Below are 22068 nucleotides of genomic sequence, written 5' to 3' on the forward strand. Positions count from 1 at the left end.
AAATACTCGTATGCAAATTCACACATTTTAAAGAACTAAGCTATCACAAGATACTGAGAATAATATGCGAAGTGAGTCACAGAGTGCAAATGCAAAAAAGCACAGTTGTTCTTACGTCTGGTGCAACGACTGTGAGGTTGCAGGAAGAGGAATGTGACTTTTCTTACCGGACACGCTGCTCTGCGAGGCGCGGAGGCACAGCCTTCCTGGAACCCACTGACGCGCGTGTCCCAGACCTCGGCCGGCCTCGCGGCCTTCACTGGGCCACTCACTTAAAGCTCCTGCTTCATTCGTCTGCCAACCTTGGTTCTTCAAGTCAACTCTGTAGCCAATTAGCTGTGGCGTAAGGCCAATGTGCTCTGAGCCTCAGTTTCCCCATCTGTAACCTGAGGAAGGCCGGAGCCCAGGCGGTTCCCAGCCCTGCCGGCCCATCAGGATCACCTGGGCAGCTTCCTGAAGTCAGACGCTGCTGCACCCAAGAGTCCATACTTTCAGTTCCAGGTAAAGTAAGTTCTAGAACAGGCAAACCCTCTTCTCTGATGGGAACAATCAGAACAGTGGTTGCCAGGGGAACAGGAGGGGGTGTCGCCTGGGAAGGAGCAGGAAGGAACTTTCTGGGGTGACGGTGCTGTTGTCTTAATGGGAATATGGGTTACACTGGTGTGTACATTTGTCAAAAGTGATTGGATGGCACATTTAAGATGTGTGCATCTCACTGTATGCATACTGACCTCAACAGAAAAGAATGGCTGTCACAAAACAGTGGACTCTAGTTAATAATATCTGTGCTGAAGTGTTTAGGGGTGAATTGCGCTGATGTCACAACTCATTTTGAAATACATCCCCCCCCCCCAAAAAAAAAAATACACAGCTTGTTGGATGGGTTGAGGGAGAGTTGAGTAGATATGTGACAAAGTGAGCATAATAAAATGTTAATTGGAGAATCCAGGTGGTGGGTACATGGGAATGTACTATAAAATTCTTTCACATTTTTATTGAGGTTGGAAAGTTTTTTGTTTTTTTAAAAACAAATCAATATATTTTATTGATTTTTTACAGAGAGGAAGGGAGAGGAATAGAGAGTTAGAAACATCGATCAGCTGCCTCCTGCACACTCCTTACTGGGGCAGGGGGATGTGCCCGCAACCAAGGTACATGCCCTTGACCGGAATCAAACCTGGGACCCTTGAGTCCGCAGGCCCACGCTCTATCCACTGAGCCAAACCGGTCAGGGCAGAGGTTGGAATGTTTTTACAATGAAATGTTGGAGGGAAATTCGGAAGCTGGTACCGTACGCCCATATTTATCACACCGGGGTCTTTCCCGAATGAAAAATCCTACCACGTGGAGGGAGATACATTTCTTTCTCAAGGGTAACAGGTGTTAAGCCATTCATGGACAGAGATACTGGGGAGAAATGACGCATCGGCGAGTGTTGTTTCTTACCCCTGACGATGAACTGATGGGGCTGGAATCTTCCCACAGGTAACGATAATGGGAAAGGCCTGGGCTTTGGGCGCCTGGGCTTCGTTGTCATGGCGTTTGTTGCTAGGGCCGCCCGGCCTCTTACTAGTAGTGGCAGCACCTGGTCCAAGTTTGGGGCTGGCCGCTGCAGAACGTCCACTTGCCTCAGCCACCAGGGGGCGCTGTCACCCTAGCAGTTGGCCTGAAACTCCCACACTGTTCAAACCCCACAGCTTGATATGGTGTTTTCCTCTGCGGGCCATACAGGGCTATTCCCATCATGCCTTGCTTGCCTTCTTAATTCGCCCACCCCCAAAGCATCAAACCTCCAGGTCATAGACCCTCTTTTCTCTCTAATCTGACACACCCCCCCCCCCCCCCCCCCCCCGCTCCCCTGCCTCCCGCATCCTTCTCACCTTCTCAGCCTGGACTGACTGACACCACTACATCAGTGGCCAGCAAGCCCCCTCCAGGCGTGGCCCCTTCTGGGCAGGTTCAGCTCCCTCTTACCTGGCTCATCACCTCGCCCCGTGCCCTCTCCCGTGGGGTCTTTCTTCTCTTATCCCCCCCGCCCCACCAACCTGCAGAATCTGAGCTGGGGCGGCATCCCCCATGCTGCTTCTAGGACATTTCCCTTGCTTTCTCACTCAAAAGCCAGCCACTTACCTGTTGTCCCTCTGGGTGGCTGCCGTCTGTGGGTCTGCTGGTCACTCGCTGAAGATTTCCCCTCCTGGCCAACCGTCCCTTCCATCCTCCTGCCATATTTCAATGACCCATGTGGGTGGCCATCCCGCCCCCTGGTCTATCTCTACCTTGACATCCTCACCTCCAGGGATCTTCCCAACACCCCCACTCAACCACCCTTCCCGTGGTCACAACCGGGGACCTGCCATGTTCTAGCAGAGAGACCCAAGCACCCCCACCCCCACTCCACGCCACCCCACCCGCCCGCTGGCCTCCCCAGAGGGCCCACCATCTCCTCGCTGGTGCTCCCTTCCTTACTCATGGTCCCTTATTTAGCCAACTCCCTCGCCTCTCTCTCCTACCATCGCCCCCCGCTGAGCAAACCCCAGCACGGATGACACACACTGGCTGGTTCTCTTCCCACACGCAGGCCGCCCAGCATCCCGGGAAAATCACACCATCAGCCTGGCTCCCTTCACTTTGCTAGTATATTCACCATCAGGGACGTAAAGGAGTGGGCGCCCCATGCTGCCCGCAAGCAAGCCCCCCACTTTCCGTAGGCTTGCTCTCCTACTCTCTGCGACAATGACTTCATGCTCCCCTCTCTCCTCCAGCCCCCGCGGGCCTCCTTCTGCTTCTCAGAAGCGCGAATCCCACCTCCATCCAGACATGAGAAGCCGGCAGCGTGAGCTCTGGGGTCTGCACGTCTCTCTCCATCCCCACATCCCTAGGGGAGAATCCGGCTTCTCTCTGAGGCCCGCTGCCCCTCCCCCAGCTCTGGGTCCCACCCCTCTTGCTCACTAGAGCTTGTCACTCTCCGTGTACCCCTGTATTCTTGTCAACGGGAAGCTTTCACCAGAGGGCAGAGGACTAGCTTTTTGGTTGGGGACCGAAATGTCACTCAGTTTTCTGTAAAAAGGAATTTTTCTAGTTGCCACCTGACTAGGGATGAGCATGGGTGGTGGGTGGGGGTAGGGCTGAGACTTTTTTTTTTTAAAAGAAATCCAGGGTGGCCATAACCTCTGTTTACCTAGGGGCTGAGAAGATGGAGGTTGCCAAAGGCACCAAAGAGATATTCTATATTTTTTTAAAAACCTGGAAATAAAATATCACCACGGCAGATGAATCAGATGAATCATCGCTGGCGCCGACCTCCAGGCCAGGGGATTGTGAGGCCGTGGGGCGGCGGCCTCGGGGCAGTGTCTGCACCTGGCGGGGGCTGGGCTTGCTGGGTGTGAAAGCTTCATTTTCTTTTCTCAGATTTCTTTCTTGCACGTTTCCGGCCTTGCTCACCTCCCATGTCTTCCCGGGCGTCACTCACATTCTCACTTCGGATTATTCTTCACTCTTAGCGTCCCCTTTCCTTCTTAAAAACTGTATTTCTCTCTGCGCCCAGGAAGACCAGGTGGCCGGCGCCCAGGGCCCAGGGCAGCTCCGGGCCCAGGTGGGTTTGCTCAGCTGGAGGCAGAGTCCGCAGAGCAGGACCGTGCTGGTGACTCTACGGAGAACAGACCTCCGGCGGGGAAACCTCAGGCGGGGAGGCGAGGTAGGCGCGCTGCTGCGGGCAGCTGGGCCGGAGGTGACGGGTGAGGGAGAGAAGAGGCATTCTCCTGTTGGGCACAGACAATGTCACGGCTCACCAACCACGGACCAGGCCACCCGGTGACCACGAGGGATCAAGGCAGCCACGAGACCCCATAGGGAGACCATGCCTGCACACAAACAAAACCGGGACGCCGTTCCAACCACAAAATGAACCCAACATCCTCCATCCTGGCTAGCGTGACTCCTCTTTTTAAAAAATGCAATCACAGCTCTGGCTCCGTCCTGTCCATCCTCTAGAGAAGAATTGTTCAGATGCCCCATCATCGCTTTTCCCCTGATTCCCGATGGCATCCAACCCGGAGCGAAGCCGTGCTCCCCTGAGCCCCACCCCAAATCACACAGCAGACGCCCCAGGCCTGTAACAGGTCCCACCTGAGATGCCTCAGTTTCCCCATTGTGTGTGGTCTCTCTCTCCTGGTTGGTCATCGTTAGCTGTGCTCCTGGTGATCTCTGGTTGAAGGGCAGGTGGGCTTCGTGGTGCGGGGCTGTGCAGGCCACCGCTGCACTCGGAAGGGCCCTGCACTAGGTTGCGTGCTGTGCTGCTGCCGCAGTGAAATTCTTAGTAATTTTTGCACGAGGGGCTCCGTACGTTCACGCTCCATGGGGCCTGCAAATTCCGTAGCCAGTTCTGAAGAGCCTCGGCAGTGGGCAATGCCAGGTCACTGTCAGTGGAAGAGCGGGTGCACCAGGATGGGTAGGACTGGTTGCCAGTTTGGATTTGGGAGAATTCAAGGAGGTGGAAGAGAAATCCCAAATTTGGGATTTGTATATGTGTGTGTGTGTGTGTGTGTGTGTGCGCGCGGTGGTGGGGGGAGAGATGTATCAAAATGGGAAACACTGGGTGGTCGAGTCAGGCAGGTTTTAGAGTGGGAGCGGGGAGTCAAGAGTCTCAATTTGGTGAACATATACTTCCTATCACATGTTAGCAAATAGACACGGGATGTTTCTTTTAAAAATATATTTTTATTGACTTCAGAGAGGAAGGGAGAGGCACAGAGAGATAGAAACAGTAATGATGAGAGAGAATCATGGTTGGCGGCCTCCTGCACGCCCCCTACTGGGGATCAGGTATGGGGCGCGGCTACAGTGTTTGGACAGGTTCAAGCCTTGGACTGAGGAGAGGGCACAGTCCTCTCATTGCCACGTGCAAGTCCCAGCTTGGAGGGCAGAGCCCTCCCAGCACAATTAGCCAACAGCTATAGCTGTAAGCTTGAACTGATGGTCCGAACACGTGGCCCCACATGTCTGAGTGATAAAGTTCAGGTGCATGTAGTTGAGTGGGATTGAAACCCACGAGAATGCTGTAAACATCTTGATCACTCCCCTACTTTGCCTCGTGGCATCTGCTATAAAATAAAGACACGGCTTGTGGGCGCGGGCGCTGTCCATCAGAGGGGCAGCGTCCCACCGAGACCCAGCTCTCATTCTCTTGTCTGTCTTTTCTAAGCCTTTCACCGCCCCCACTCAGGGTCACTGAACCAGGCTGAGCTGGCATGGCACATAAGGCGCCCTGGGGCTGAGTATGCCATGGCCGTGCCGGCTTCCCACAACCAGGGATTGAGCCCACAACCTGGGCACGTGCCCTGTCCGGGAATGGAACCGTGACCTCCTGGTTTATAGGTCAATGCTCAACCATTGAGCCACACCAGCCGGGCAAGGACGTAACATTTTTTAAAAGAGGGAGACTCGATATTGTATAACGGTTTTGTAAGACATTACCAATGAGGGAGGGGGAGAGTTGAGCAGAGGGTATATGGGATCTCTCCATAAAATTTCTTATAACTGCACGTGAATCTACAATGATCTCAAAATTAAAATTTTAATTAAAACATGTGGTGACCCACAAAATCTCGATGCCAGTGGAATGATTGGCAGCTCCGGGAAGGTGTTACCCACCTGTGTTCCTCGGCTCCTAGATGTGCCAGGAGCCTGGGGGCTGCTGGCACAGGTGGTCACGGCCCAGTGACGGGACTGTGCCTGGCGTCTGAGGGACAGCGGCAGCAGCTGTGGCACCTGCATGTCCTTCCTAGACTCCCCAGGTGTGGGCTGGGCAGGCGGGGAGGCTGCTCATCTCTCAGGGCCCTGCCGAGGGACGGGTTGAACTTGACGAGGAAAGGGCCTTGGGCACTCGGCTCCTCTAGCAGTTTCAGGGTCACCTCAGCAGGAGGACAGGCCCGGGTGCTTTGGGCTCAGAGGCCGTGAGCAGCAGTGGAGGCCAGAATGACTTCTGTGGGTCCCCACTTCCAGGCTTGATTAGCGAGGCTGGTTCCCGGGGGTCGGAGCCGGGGAGCGGCTCATCTTGATATTTGCAGATTTATTCAGGGAACTTCCCGAACATCTGGATGGGAATATAGGACTTGGCCCCTGGAGGAAATAGTTAAATGAATCGCTAAAGCACAAAATGTTCCTGTAAAATCGCTTCCATATTTTATTAGATGCAGGCGAGCATGAATTATTAGTGTGAGGCCAACAGGAGGGTTTGCAAATTTCCTGCCTTTCCCTGCCTTTTCCACAAACAGCTCTTCTGTGCCTGGATCATCTTGGAAAGGCTGTAAGTGTAAGGAGTGCTGGCTTTCGAAGGGACCACTCAATAACCCGCTCACCCCTTGGTCCGCCCATCATCCATTGGGCATCCCCTGTACGCCCGCTGGACAATGCAACCCAAATGGAAGCTGCAGGCATCATTATCATTGACCTACCTTCCAGAAACACCGTCCGATGTACGAAGTCCTTGTCTGATGAGCTGATTTTGGGGCTCACTGTCATGAGAGGGACTCCTGTTTGGGGGAGGAGGCTTCCTTTCCCATATCTGGTGGGGGGGGGGGGAGCGGGCACTGGCTCCAGGGAGGAAGGCACATTTTCATATCCCTCTCCACCTTGGACATGCTACTTAACATTAAATTCCTCTCCCTTAAAGTCTCATTTGCATCAGTCAGGGTGTGACATTTCTTGGGGGGAAAGTGGACACAGTCATGCAAAACCGGCCTTGAAGTTGAATGTATATCATTGGTTTGTGGCTCTGCCACTGATCCCAGCTGGGCACCTGAAGGGGTCTGGTTTCTGCTCAGAAAGCTTTTCCTCAAGAAGTCTCCCTCGGGGCAGCTCCCATACCTCCGCCCGGGGTGTCAGTTTGCAGTGCCCCCGACAGCCCTAGAAGCTGTGGGTCATCCTCTGCTCAGCCAGACCTCACTGGGCCATGTGGTCAGTGGCCGTTGTCCCATCCCCAGCTCAGACCAAGCCAACAGAGACAAGTGACTCCTCTCTCATGTCCTCTCTGCGGTGGCCGCGGGAGAATCCTCAAAGCCTCCCGCTCACTGAGGTCTCCAGCGACCCTCGCAGCCCTACTGCTATGCTCAGCAACGAATGGTGTTTATTCTCTCCTCCCAGCCCCGTGCTGGGTGGGCTTGAGTAGGGGAGTCTCCTTTGCCCCCAATCTGTGGGCAGAGAAACAGCTCAGCAAGTCCAATCGCAAGTCCAAGGTTACCCGCGGAGTTGTGGAGATTGGATTTGAACTTGCTACAGTGCCTGTCCACCAGGGCTCCCCAGGCAGGAGCTGTGTGTCGACCTCTTTCAAAGGCAAAAAAATGTGTTGTCAAAAGTATACTGGAAACCGGAGCGAAGAGGCGCCTGGGCGGGAAAGGGTGCCCTGGACCGCGTCTGTTGTCGGGGGTAAGTTGCGGAGGGGGCTGGCCTGGGGATGTCTGAGGAGTCAGTTTATGCTCCAGCCGGGCAGACACATCGGCTGGCCTCTTCCTTCGGGGCAGCGGGCGGGCGCCTGGCCTGCTTAGAGATGCAGGAGGCAGGGCTGGTTGGAAACAGGAATGCAATCTAATTACTCTGCAAAGCCAGAGGGGCCGTCTAGTGCTTATTAACTGAGCGCTCATCAGAGGCCCCTTGGGAACCAAATTCCTACGGAAAAACATTCTCTCCTAGAGCGTCCATTGTGGTGCATGGAGTAGAATAAATGTGGCTGCGGCTTCATTTGAATAATTGAGGATCTCGTGGCGTTTCTGGGTCAGGGTTGGACACGTGCGGTCTCAGCGTGGCGTTCTGGGAACGCCCAGGTCTCAGCACCCGAGGGTCCAGGCGGGAGGTGGGCCCCGCCCCCTTGGGCTGCGTGGCTCCAGGCAGGGCTCGGCTGCGTTGATCTGCAACTCTTTCCTCTGTGACAGTGGACGGGACTAGCCTCCACTTCATGGATCATCCGAGGGCGTCGTAAGGCTCGCATTGAATGAGATGATCTATGTTCTCCCCTTGATGGTGACACCACTGAGCAAACACCGGCTGCCGTCATCACAGGCGGAAGGGTGTCCGAGAGGACAGACGGAATGTCTCCGTAAGCCCTGCTCGGGCTTGTCCATCAGTCAGGGTCTCCGGAGAACACACTCAGTCACACTGACTTGCTGTGAGGAACTGGCTCATGGAATGACGGAGGCTGAGAAGTCCCGCGGTGGGCCATCTGCATGCGGAGGCCCCGCAAGGCTGGAGGTGCAGGACATGAGATGAGAGGAGATACTCCAGCAGAAGCAGCGAGGCAAGAAACAAGGGGAGAATTCCTCCTCCCTCCACCTTTCGCTCCATTCAGGCCTCGATGGCCTGGAGGAAGCCCACCCCCATGGGAGAGGGCCGTCTGCGAGTCTACAGATTCGAATGCTAATCTCACAGACAAATCTCACAGAATACCCTCACAAACCAGAAGCCATGTTTCATCTGGCACTCACCGCCGGTTATGAGACCACCTGAAATGAGCCCTCACCGCTTGGGACGGTCCTTCTGCTCACCCCTGACGTTGGAGACCGGGTCTTTGGTAGCTCAGCTTGCTTCCTTGGGGAGGGGAAAAAACTTTGAGAGCCACTGGGGCCCAGGTCAGGGCAGAATTCTTTATGCAGGGGGGTGGCCTGGGGTTCCTGGGGGGCTCCCTTCTCACCTTTGCGCTCTGTGTCCCTGAGTTGGGTCCAGGGTGCAGGTGGCCTCTCCACGCTCTGTCTGTGTCCAGGAGGCAGGCTGGCATCCATCAATAAGAAGCACCAGGATTCGGAGGGCCATGCCCCCCCCCCCCCCTCGGGAAGGGAGCATGTTTTCCTTTCTCTCTCCTTGCTTGGCAGAAGGGCTGTCCCCAGGGAGGGTGTGGGTAACCTGGACGCGGAGGGCAGATGCGCTCAGGATGGCAGATATTGAACCAGGGCCCAACCTAAGGAAAAGTTGGATTCGAGAGATTCTGGGACAACTTCCCAGGGAGTCTCCAAGGCCAGCCCAGAGCACAGAAGGAGGAGGAGCTCAGGCCCGAGGAGGAGAGCGCCTCCTGCAGGCAGGTGTGAATAATGCAATGCTGTGGCTGCTTACAGAACCATCAGGAGGGGAGGGCACTTGTGCATTCTCTTTCATTTAACCTCTGCCCCTGTGGGGTGTCTGTCTGGTGTGCCCACCTGCCGGGGAAGCCGAGCCTCCAGGCTGCCTGTGGTTTGGCTCAGGGTTGAGCAGATTGCTCTAGAGTAGCGGTTCTCAACCTTCCTAACGCCGTGACCCTTTAATACAGTTCCTCATGTTGTGGTGACCCCCAACCATAAAATTATTTTCGTTGCTGCTTCATAACTGTAATGTTGCTACTGTTATGAATCATAATGTAAATATCTGATATGCAGGATGTATTTTCATTGTTACAAATTGAACATAATTAAAGCATAGTGATTAATCACAAAAACAGTATGTAATTATATATGTGTTTTCCAATGGTCTTAGGCGACCCCTGTGAAAGGGTCGTTCGACCCCCAAAGGGGTTGCGAACCAGAGGTTGAGAACCGCTGCTCTAGAGGCAGGGAAAGGTGCAGACTTCTGCTTGGCCCCCCGGGCACCCCAGCCAGCCAGGGGCCGCTGGGGTCTCTGCTGGGAGCCCCTTGCCACAGGAGAGCCATTCATTAGGCCAGTGGTTCTCAACCTTGGCTGCACGTTAGAATCACCTGGGAATCTTTTTAAAATCCTGATTTCTGGGCATCATCCTCTGGAAATTCTGTTTCTTTGTTACTAATGTTGTGACCCCACCCCATAACAAAAAAACCCCAGAATTTCCAGAGGATGAGGCCCAGAAATCAGGATTTTAAAAAGATTCCCAGGTGATTCTCATGTGCAGCCAAGGTTGAGAACCACTGCCTTAGGGTGAAGAACAGACAGTGTGCATTAGGAAAAGAGAAACCACCTGGGTATTTGAGACGCAGTGGGTTTGTTGGTTACCCAGGTGATGGGGAAGCCCAAGTGTGAAGTGAAGCGGCTCCGTGATGAGCTGCAGCCCTTGGATTGGCCAGACCGAGGGAGGAGGTGCTTTTCCTGGAGCCCGGGATCTGCAGCCACTTGGGGGAAGGCGGAGTCAGGGCCAGGGCCTTGGCTCCTGTAGGGGTAGGGGGGTTGTGACTGACCCGTGGAGGGAGACACAGTGTGATGGGCACCAGAGCCATTAAGGAGGCGAGCTGTGTTGGTGACGCCACCCAGAAAGAGGTGGGGACAGACCCCGCTTCTCCCTTCATCCTGCCCCCCAGTTTTAAAAGAACTTATTATAAAATACACATAAAATTTACCACCTTAAACATTTTTGTTGTTGTTCATCCTCGCCTGAGGATATTTTTTCCATTGAGTGGAAGGTGAGGGAAGGAGGGAAAGAAAAAGAAAGAGAGAAAGAGAGAGAGAGGGAGATATCAATGTTAGATACATTGATTGATTGCCTCCTTCATGTGCCCGATTGGGACCCAGGATTGAACTTGCAACCCAGGTACATGTCCTTGAATGAGAATCAAACCCGCAACCCTTCAGTGCCTGTGCCAAAGCTCTAACCACTGAGAAGCACTGGCCAGGGCACCACCTTAAACATCTTAATTGTACAGTTCAGTAGTGTTAAGTATATGCACATTGTTGTGCAACCATCACCACCATCCACCTCCGGAACCTGTCCATCTTGCATGATTGAAACTGCCCAGTACAGGAGTGCCGCAGTCTGTCCGAACAGCACAGAGCAGTGAGGGGCCCTGTCTCCTCCAGCGTCCTGTCCTCATCCTTCTGAAGCCTGAGTTTCCTGAGGGATCTCTCCCGTTTCTTGAGGGTTGGGTAGCACTGACACCTCTCAGCCTCAAGTTCATCATGCAATCCAGCCTCCTGGTCACTGTGACTGGCCGGAGACTCGAGCTGAGTCCTAGGACCAGAGCAACCATCTCCCACTGGATTGGCAGGGCCGTGAAGGCACCATGTGGACCAGGCCTGCCTGAGAACAAAGCCAACAGAGGGGAAAGCACAGCCATGGGCCACAGCAGCAGAGTGCTGACGACATTGTTTCTAAGCCTGGATGCAGCTATGCCTGAAGCCACATCTCACCCATGGGTGCTAAGAAGTTCTCTCTCTCTCTCTCTCTCTCTTTCTCTCTCCATATATATACTAGAGGCCCAGTGCATAAAATCCATGCACTGGGGGGCGGGGGTCCCTCAGCTCAGCCTGTGCCCTCTTGCAGTTTGGGAGCCGTTGGGGGATGTCCAACTGACAGCTTAGGCCCACTTCCTGGGAGCAGGCCTAAGCTATCAGTCGGACATCCCTCTCATAATCCAGGATCCCTCGCTCCTTACCACCCTCCTGCTCACTGCTCCTTAGCGCTGCTGTGGAGGTGGGAGAGGCTCCCGCCACCACCGCTACACTCGCCATCTGCCAGCCGTGAGCCTGACTTCTGGCTGAGCGGCACTCCCCCTGTGGGAGCACACTGACCACTAGGGGGCAGCTCCTGAATTGAGCATCTTTCACCTGGTGGTCAGTGTGCACCATAGTGACCAGTCATCCTGCCATTCGGTTGATTTGCATATTAGGCTTTTATGATATAAAAGCCTAATATGCAAATTGTCCCTGCAGGAGTTCGACTGAGAGACTGATCACTCGCTATGACATGCACTGACCACCAGGATGCGGCACAGAATGAAGGAAGGCCCCGGCTGGCAGGCAGAAGGCCCCTCAGCCTGATCGCTAGCCAGTCCTAGGGACCCTACCTGTGCACAAATTTTGTATATACTTTTATTGATTTCAGAGAGGAAGGGGGAGGGAGAGAGAGGTAGAAACATCAATGATGAGACAGAATCATTGATCAGCTGTCTCCTGCATGCCCCCTACTGGGGATTGAGCCCACAACCCCAACATGTGCTCTGTGTGGAAATTGAACTTTGACTTCCTGGTTTATAGGTCGACGCTCAACCACTGGGCCACACCAGCCGGGTGGAAGTTCCCTCTTGTTGAAAGGCCCAGTTGTGTTGGGATTTCAGCCACTTACCACTGGGAGTCCTGATTAATGCACGTGCCATGGGCCCACGTCCCGGCCTTCGCATGCCTTCTGGACCTGATGTTCCTTGGCTATCGGCTCCATAGGACGAGTGGTCCCTCTGTAGCAAGTGGTTTGTGCAGAGACAAGCAGATCAGAAATTGGTGGGATACCATCTGGGGGTTTTAGAGCCAGGAGGGTGTATTTTTTCCCATCCCGGGCTTTTTTTTTTTAAAAAATATATTTTTTATTGATTTTTTTACAGAGAGGAAGGGAGAGGGATAGAGAGTTAGAAACATCGATGAGAGAGAAACATCAATCAACTGCCTCCTGCACACTCCCCACTGGGTATGTGCCCGCAACCAAGGTACATGCCCTTGACCGGAATCGAACCCAGGACCCTTGAGTCCGCAGGCCGACGCTCTATCCACTGAGCCAAACCAGTTAGGGCCATCCCAGGCTTTTGACGACTTGCTCAGGGCCCCTATGTGATAGGTGGTGGGGCTGGGACTAGCCAGGTTGTCAGGCCCTTTGGCGGCTCTGCCAAAATTTGGGCCTCTGGTGAAGGCTGTTAGCGTGTGCGTGTGCGTGTGAGTGTGCGTGTGTGTGTGTGTGTGTGTGTCCTCATTAGGCCAGGATGGCAGCCTTTTGTTTGTGCAACGGCCGGCCACCCAGCGGAAAGAGCTCTCCTGGTGACAGTGGGCGTGGAGGCTCAGGTGGTGGTGCTGGCCCCGCCCTGGCCCAGGCTGGCCTCTCTGCTCCCCAGGTCCAGGAGGGCCTTGTGCTTCAAGGACGAAGACGAAGCCGGGGTGGAGTGGAGCAGCCCAGGGCCTCCTCAGCCCTGGCCACTCCCGTTCCCCCCCCCAACCCCCCGGGGCACTTTGCACATTCAAAAGCTGTTTTGGAAGCAGCAGCACATCTGAGTCTCTTTAATGCACGTCCCAGAGGGCACAGATGTGCATCAGTGAAAGGATGTTCTCTGAACCAAAGTGCTTCTGTGGGCCTCACGATCCCCTCTCCCTGGGCACTCACTCCCGGCCAAGAGCCTCCGATTAATCATGCCTCAGTTCCTGTGGCTGCTGCTCGCAGAGGTGGCCGCCCTGGCTGAGAGAGAGGGTAGGTGTGTGAGTGTGGGAGGCAGAGGGTCGGGGCCTCCAGCGGGGAGTGGAGACAGGGAGCGGGAGGAAGCCGACCCAGGGATGGGGAGAAGGATGTGGGCTCCTGGGGGAAGCTGGCCTGCCCAGAGCCCTGCCTCAGTTCACGTGGCCACGGGCCTCTGGCTACCGCCCCTCCTGCACACGTGGTCCCTACGTGACAGACTATCCTGATCGCAGGATTTGGCACCCGAAACAGTCCCATATGGAGCCTGGCGGACACGGGGGCGGGGGGAGGGGAGGGTGTGCTGGGGAGGGAGCGGATAGATAGGAAACAAAGCTCAGGGTGTGTGGGGGAATCTTCGCAGGTGAGGAGACCACAGACACCCGGACTAATGAGAGATGCGGGGCATATGGCAGCTCCCAGACCCGGAGGATCACACAAAGCTCGTTAAAACCTGCGAAGATGGAAACGAGGCCCCCGAACGCCGGTCCCTAAAAATGTGCAGTCAGACAGCCGGACGACGGAGGGAAGACATCCGATGTTTCTGTCGTTTGCAAAAATACATTATTTTGATTTTGAGGGGGAGGCACAGAAATTCGTGATTCAACTTTTAAAGCAATTTTCAAAGTTTTTTCTTTTAAGCTTAAAAATGTCCCTGGAAAGGAACATGAAGACATGTGTGATTTGAAAATGAAAGTCTTTCCCTTCAATGAAATGAAGGAAACACTTGGATATTCCCTGCAGTGGTGGTCCCCGTGGGCGGGGCCGAGGGGGCGGGGGCAGAGGTTAGATCCACTGGCCACTACACCGAAGGTTCGTGTGCTGGTAACTTCCAGCTTCTTCTTCTTCTTCTTCTTTTTTTTTTTCTTAAATATATTTTATTGATTTTTTACAGAGAGGAAGGGAGAGAGATAGAGAGTTAGAAACATCGATGAGAGAGAAACATCGATCAGCTGCCTCCTGCACATCTCCTACTGGGGATATGCCCACAACCCAGGTACATGCCCTTGACCAGAATTGAACCTGGGACCTTTCAGTCCACAGGCCGACGCTCCATCCACTGAGCCAAACCGGTTTCGGCCCAGCTTCTTCTTTTTTTATTTTCATTGATTTCAGAAAGGAAGGGAGAGGGTGAGGGAGATAGAAACATCAATGATGAGAAAAAAAAATAATTGCTTGATCATCACTTGGCTGCCTCCTGCACACACACTGGGGATCGAGCCCACAACCCAGGCATGTGCCCTGACAAGGAATCAAACCATGACCTCCGGGTTCATAGGTCAGTGCTCAACCACTGAGCCACGCTGGCCGGGCTTTCCAGCTTCTTTCTCTGGTTCCTGTCAACTCGCCTCCTGGGCAGTGCCCCCACAGAGCCGGTGAGCCAGAAGGCACTCCCCACCCCCGTGCCTACTGGAGGCGTGAGATTCCAGGGAAACTAACAGGATCAGATCTAACAAGGGGGTTTGTGAGCTCAGACAATCTGAGGGTTTCCCTTTGGGAAAAAGAATCCACAAAGACAATATAAACTTGGGTATGAAAATGAGCGTTTGTTTGGAATGAGAAAGGAAATCACCACACAGCACTGGAGCCCTGGGAATTCAGGCCCTGTTCTTCCTCCCTCTTCAGGCAGCCTACCAGACATGTTTGCCAACCCCAGCCTGGCTTCTCTCCCCTCCTAGCATGCTCTCTGGCTCCCAGCATCTCCCAGCTCTCTCAGGAGCCCAAGCAAAGGAGGCTTCCTTAGCTTTAGCAAGAATCTGCCCAGGGAATGAGGCTGCCCAGAGAAGTCCCACGTCCGCCCCGGCCTGCGATTTACCTCTGGCCGGACCCAGGGCCTGTGAGTGAGGCAGAGGCTGGATTTGGAAAGACCAGCACTCCTGGGCACAGGGATTGGGGCAGTTGCCTGGAGGCAGCTTGACGGGGGTTTGCAATGTGAGTGGATGAAATCTGGCCAATTGCGTCTGAGATAGGTCACATAGATAGGAGGGAGCTGGCAAGCCAGGGCCTGGTGGCAGTTGTGGGCAGAGCCATCCAGCTGGGGCCATGCTGGCAGCGTCTTGGCTAAGACATGGAGGTTGTCTTGCCAGGGCTAATCGCTGGCAGGGGGGAGGGAGCCTGGGGTCCCCCAGGCCCAGAGCTCCTACCCCAGTTTACCCCACTCAGTTTGTTTTGATTCTGGGCGAATTGGGACATCACAGTCATTTTCTAGGAGGCCTACCCGCTGAACAAGGAAGTGTAGTTGGCCTGCAAGAATGTCCACATAAAAAAAAAAAAAAAAAAGCCCAGCTGGTGTGGCTCAGTGGTTGAGCATTGACCCATGAACCAGGAGGTCACGGTTTGGTTCGATTTCCTGTCAGAGCACATGCCTGGGTTGCAGGCTCAATCCCCAGTAGGAGGCGTGTAGGAGGCAGCCAATCAATGATTCTCTGCCATCATTGACGACGTTTCTATCCCTCTCCCTTCTCACTCTGAAATCAATAAACACACACACATATATAAGGTTGTCCACCCAGAGTGAGCAGCCAGTGGTCATGTGGACCATCTGAAGGACAGAGGGTCCTGGCCTGTCGACCGGCACCCCCAGTGGCTGTATCTCACAGGGCAGATAACTCAGTTGGCATTGTGGTTTTTATCTGTCTCTTTTTTTTGAACTCGGTCCCTGTCAGTTCACCCCCAAGAGAGATGGAGCCACTTCACTGTGCCCACAAAATCAATGTCTGGTGCGGCGCCAGGGCGGTAGCTATCACCCTAATGAATGAAAACTAGATTTCTGAGCGTGCCGGGGGCGGGCTGGGCCCAGACAGCGATGAGTCCCCAGGAAACGCTCGCTCTGCACGGCCGTCTTCTCCCCGTGTCTCTCCCCGTGTCTCTCTTCGTGGTGCCCTCTGTGTCCCCATTTCCCCCAGCAAGACACAGGCCCTGCCGGATTAGGGCCGCACGGGTGACCTCTTAGCTGATTACATCTGCGAGGACCCCATTCCCAAGCACGAGCACATTCTGAGGCGGGGGAATTAGGGCTTCAACGTGTGACATGGGTGCACAATTCAACCCACATCACTTGGATATGCTGTCCACCCCGCTCCCCTCACCCCCATGTTCTTTCCCTTGTTTCTTTTTCTGCAGAACTCAGTCGTCCAGGAAGATGTAGACAAGGCGGGTGACCTTGGCTGGCCCTGCCCCAAGCCTTCCTCATCCTCCCTTCACTCCCCCCACCTGTGGACCTTCCTTCCCCTCCACTTCTGTGACCCCACCCCTCCCCAACCCTCCCCGCTCCCCACAGAGCCCCGCCCCATTATGTGGGCCCCGCCCCAACCTCGCTCCACTTGGAGTCCTGGGTCTGGGATCCCTGTGCCCGCCCCGAGGCACCTCAGGTCTCTCTCTAATTTGGGTCACCATCTTCCTTCTCCTTCTGATCTTGTGTGTTTCCAGAATTAATGAGACTAAAATTACTTTTCAGAACTTTTGTCGGATTCCGGGACGTCCCCTTGCAGTGGTTCTCAACCTTCCTAATGCCGTGACCCTTTAATACAGTTCCTCATGTTGTGGTGACCCCCAATTTCATTGTTACAAATTGAACATAATTAAAGCATAGTGATTAATCACAACAACAATATGTAATTATATATGTGTTTTCCGATGGTCTTAGGCGACCCCTGTGAAAGGGTCGTTCGACTCCCAAAGGGGTCGCAGCCCACAGGTTGAGAACCGCCATAATTTACAAAGCTCATCCACCGCCACCATCTGGTTTGATCCTTAGTCAAAACAAAAAGCAAAACTAACCCCGCACTGGCATGTTTTCTATCCCCATTTTAAAGACTGAGAAACTGAGGCCCAGTGAGGGAGGCAAGCTGAAATCAGGTTTGTCTTTTGAAAAATTTTTATTTTTATTGATTTCAGAGAGGAAAGGAGAGGGAGTGAGAAAGATCAATGATGAGAAAGAATCATTGATCTGCTGCCTCCTGCACGCCCCACACTGGGGAATCAAGCCTGAAACCTAGACATGTGCTCTGACTGGGAATTGAACTGTGACCTCCTGGTTCATAGGTCGGCATTTAACCACTGACCCACACCGGCCAGGCCAGGTCTGTCTCTTTGGAACAAGGAGATGAGAAGCAGAAGAGGGGAGGCGACCTGAGGCTGGACAGAGGGCTGGCATCCTGCACCGGAACCGCAGGAAGACGGGGGCCACACCTGCCGGCTCCACCTAGTCCAAGCTCAGCACCTCCACTTGGCCCAGAACAGCTGCCTGGCCTGGATGGGCCCACCAGCCTCCCCTCTGCTCCCCGGAGCCTCCGGGACCCCAGAGCCCCGGCTGAACTGGCCGAGAAGGAACTTTCCACACTGAGGTTTCCGTGACCGGAAAAGGCAAGTTCAATAACGCGATCAACACCGCCGGCTGACCAGACCCAGAGAGCGGCTGTCTCACGGAAACCATAACGGAGATGACGGATGCCTTGCTCCTATCGGGCTGGCATGCTTTATGTGCGAGCGCACTTATGACAACAGAATGTATATAAAAGCGCTCAGTGACTGCTTCTTGGAAGGAATAAAATAACTTGGAGGGACTCGTATGCCAAGGAGTCGGAAGATGAATGCCCGCCTGTAAGCGTGGCCTTGCTTCATATTTCACAGCGCGGCGGTTCCGCGGCCGGGCAGGTGAGCACGCAGACCGGGACTGTGTGTGTGGAGAACACTCAGTGATGCATCTGGAGTGTCCACTTCATCCTGTGACCACATTCATCCTTGAGTGAAGAGGACGAGCATCACAGTTTTCACCCTTCAACTATCCTTCTGGGGGATGCAGTTTTAGGACTAATCCTATATAATAAAAGCCTAAGTGACCCTTTTGATGGAATGACTGGAATGACGGTTGACAGCTGCTTTAACACGCACTGACCACTAGGGGGAAGACGCTCAACACAGGAGCTGCCCCCTGGTGGTCAGTGAACTCCCACAGCCAACCTCCCATGGCCCCTCCCTCCCCGCTGGCCAACCTCCTGCAGTCCCTCTCCACCCCCAAACAGCCGGCCCTGATAGGCCCCACTTGGGACTGGGTGAGACGCCCTGATCGGCCCCAATCGCCGGCCAGGCAGAGGGACCCCACCGGTGCACCGGGCCTCTAGTCCTATATAATAAAAGCCACATATGCAAATTGTCCAACTGGGAGTTCAACCACTCGCTATGATGTGCGCTGACCACCAGGGGGTGGCGCGGAACATGGTGGGCGTCGGCAGCGCTGGCAGTGGGCGGCCGTGGAGGCGCTGCCGGCCCCAATGGGCCCCAACGAGGGTGGGACCACAGCGGGATGGTGGAGCAGGTGAGCAGGTAGCGCCAGGCCAAGGCGGGGTGCCAGGCGGGGCTGCGGGGCTATGAGGCTGGGGGGCACAAGCTGGGGCCCGATTCCCGCAGGCCACCCTGGGGGATCCCACCCTCTAGTTAAATAGAAAATCGAATAATTATCAGCTACCACTGAATACAGGGGAAATCCATGTTCAGTCTCTATAGTATGTGGTATGTGTTGGGCTCCCTGGAGGTGGGATCCTTAGCTCTGTGTTACAGATGGGGAAACTGAGGCTCTGACAGGCACAGGGACCGGTCCAAGGCCTCAGAATAAACAAGAAAACAGAAATGGGATTGAACGCAAGGACTGGCTAACTTCTAAGTCTGTTCCTTGTGGAAACATCCTCATATCACCGTTTAAAAATGAACTTGTTCTCTTCAAATTGGACTTTAAAAACATGTGATGGCAAAAGTCCCTTTAAGAAGACTTGGAAAGAAAAGCTTCCGTGACAAAAATAGAATCACATTTTAGAAAGCCACTCATTAGGCCATGCTAGGATATATTCGTTAAAATTGTTTGCTCACCTTAGTTTTCTCAGTACCTGCTCATTTTAATTAAAAAAAAAATCTGCCCAAACAGGCCTGAAATTATTCATTTAACTTATTATGGTAACAGCTCAGTGTTTAATATATTTCAACACCTTTCTAAAGCAATGTCTCACTTTGGTGTCTTCCCCTCTCCTTTCTTTTCTACCTAAAATTAGAAGTTGGGTTAAAAGACCTGAAAATGCAGGGTCATGTGGAGGTGGGGTCCTCCTCAAATATTTTATTCCAGTTCCTTGAGTTGATCCCCCCCAATTTTTAAAATTGATTTCAGAGAGGGAGAGAGAGAGAGATAGAAACATCAGTGATGAAACAGGCACATCGATTGGTTGCCTCCTGCATGCACCCTGACCAGGGCCAGGGATCAAGCCAGCAACCGAAGTACCTGCCCTTGACCGGAATTGAACCTGGGACCCTTCAGTCCACAAGCTGACACTATCCACTGAGCCAAACAGGCTAGGGTGATCCCTCCACCCCAATTTTATTGAGGTACAGTTGAAGTATGCTAAATTGTACATTTTAAAAGTGTACAATTTGGCCGAAACCGGTTTGGCTCAGTGGATAGAGGTGACCTGTGGACTGAAGGGTCCTAGGTTCGATTCCGGTCAAGGGCATGTACCTGGGTTGCGGGCACATTCCAGTGGGAGATGTGCAGGAGGCAGCTGATCGATGTTTCTCTCTCATCGATGTTTCTAACTCTCTATCTCTCTCCCTTCCTCTCTGTAAAAAATCAATAAAATATATTTAAAAAAATAAAAGTGTACAATTTGATCATTTATATATATCTATATCAATAACCATCATACACTCAAGGAAAAAAATTCCATCACCCCCGCGCCGCCACCCCCCGCCCCCCCCCCCCCCCCAGCTTCCTTATGCCTCTCTCCCATCTCTAGGTAACCACTGATGGGTCTTTTAATTAGCTGGCATTTTTAAAAAAATATATATTTTATTGATTTTTTACAGAGAGGAAGGGAGAGGGATAGAGAGCTAGAAACATCGATGAGAGAGAAAGATTGATCAGCTGCGTCCTGCACCCCCCCCCCCCCCCCCCCCGGGATGTGCCTGCAACCAAGGCACATGCCCTTGACCGGAATCGAACCTGGGACCCTTCAGTCCGCAGGGCGATGCTCAATCCAGTGAGCCAAACCAGCTAGGGCAGCTGGCATTTTTTATGATTTTATATAAACGAACGCATGCTGTATGTATCCTGCTTTTCCCGGCTTCTTTCACTCACTGTAATGATCTGAGACTCTCACACAGTGTTTTTCCCCATTGATCCCTTCTCGCCCGTCCCCGTGTCCCCGCATCATTTCTTTACCCGCGCACCCACCGATGGACATCTGCATCGTCTCCAGCTTGGGGCTATTGTGAATCAGGCTGCTATGGGCACAGGTGTGCCTCTTTGTGTGGACACAGATTCCACTTCTCCGAGAAGAGGACAGGATGGGTGATATGGTGGGTGAATGCTTAACGTCTCAGAAAACCGTCAGGCTATTCTCCAAGGTGGGCGTGCCAGGTTTGGTCAAGAGAGGTGAGGATTCTTGAAGTTCCGTGGGTCAGGAGGCAGGCCTGGTGGGCGGAGTCAGAGGGAACCTGGCCCTTGGAGCCCAGTGGCTTCTGTAGGAAGAGGGACATGGGGGCGGGGGCACTCACGCCTCTGCCTCGGTGGGAGGTGCCCGTGGGGGGTGCCTTCCGGGGGCTTCCGCTTCACTTTCTCTTTGGGGGGATAGGTGGCCTCTCCAATTGGTCACTACTAGTCACCCGTCGCTATTTGATTTCAATTTAATGTTTCAACTTAAAAATGAAATAAGATTGCCCTAACTGGTTTGGCTCAGCGGATAGAGCGTGGGGCTGCAGGGCCGGGGCCGGCAGGTTCGATTCCCGTCAAGGGCATGTACCTTGGTTGCGTGCATATCCCCAGTAGGGGGCGTGCAGGAGGCAGCTGATAATGTTTCTAACTCTCTATCCCTCTCCCTTCCTCTCTGTAAAAAATCAATAAAATATATTTTAAAAAATAAAATAAATAAAAAATAAAAAGTCAAGTTGGATCTCTAGCTACTGGTCTGGAGGGTTCCCCTAATGAATTAAGCAAGAAAGAAAAAAGTAACTGAGAAATATGATCTCACTTTTGTAAAAGCAAATGACAAATTCATATTTATTTTTTAAATATTTTATTGATTTTTTTACAGAGAGGAAGGAAGAGGGACAGAGAGCTAGAAACATCGATGAGAGAGAAACATCGATAGGCGCCTCCTGCACACTCCCCACTGGGGATGTGCCCTCAACCAAGGCACATGCCCCTGACCAGAATCGAACCCGGGACCCCTGAGTCCGCAGGCCGACGCTCTATCCACTGAGCCAAACTGGCCAGGGCTATTTATTATTATTATTTTTATTTTTTTGAGGCTGACCAGAGATGCCTTTTAGTCCACAGGGAGTTATTCTTTCAGAGTTTGAGAAGGCTTATCAGGAGCTAGGCACACATACACATAACCTTATTCCCTGTCTCTTCTCCCTGTCTTTTCTCCAGGGAATATTTCTGAATATTAGAGACATGGAAAAAAATGACATATTCTCCTTTTCTCTCTCCTCATGTAGGGATTTCACAATTGAACTACAGGGGCCCTATAGAATTCTTTCTCTCTGAGTGATCAACAAGAGGCAAATGTGAGTGTTTTCACCTCAACAAGTGGTTTTAGTTGAATCTCCCAGAAAAAAGAAGGTGATTGAAACCCTCTGCTTTAGGCCCTAAAAAAAAAAAGAGAGGAGAAGAGTGCGGATTGGTTTGGCTGAGTGGATAGAGCATCGGGCCGGGGATTGAAGGGCCTGAGGTTCGAATGCAGGCAAGGATGAGAGAGAGAGAGAGAGAGGGAGAGAGGGAGAGAGAGAGAGAGAGAGAGAGAGAGAGAGAGAGAGAGAGAGCAGGAGGAGCACCGCTGGGGGAGGAGGGAGCGAAGGAGGCGCCGAGGAGGAGCCTGCAGCCAAGGTACATGCCCTTGACCAGAATTGAACTGAGGACCCTTCAGTCCACAGGCTGACACTCTATCCACGGA

General features: G+C 53.3%; 1 long non-coding RNA gene across 1 annotated transcript; it reads left to right on the forward strand.

The window, feature by feature from the left end:
• The first annotated feature begins 219 nt into the window (after positions 1 to 219).
• Positions 220 to 17984, forward strand: LOC118659029. The gene is made up of 2 exons (XR_004968435.1): positions 220 to 501; positions 17174 to 17984. It is a non-coding gene; the product is annotated as an uncharacterized LOC118659029 (long non-coding RNA).
• The last annotated feature ends 4084 nt before the right edge of the window (positions 17985 to 22068 follow it).

Source organism: Myotis myotis, unplaced genomic scaffold (assembly GCF_014108235.1).
Source record: "Myotis myotis isolate mMyoMyo1 unplaced genomic scaffold, mMyoMyo1.p scaffold_m19_p_6, whole genome shotgun sequence".
NCBI lineage: Eukaryota > Metazoa > Chordata > Mammalia > Chiroptera > Vespertilionidae > Myotis > Myotis myotis.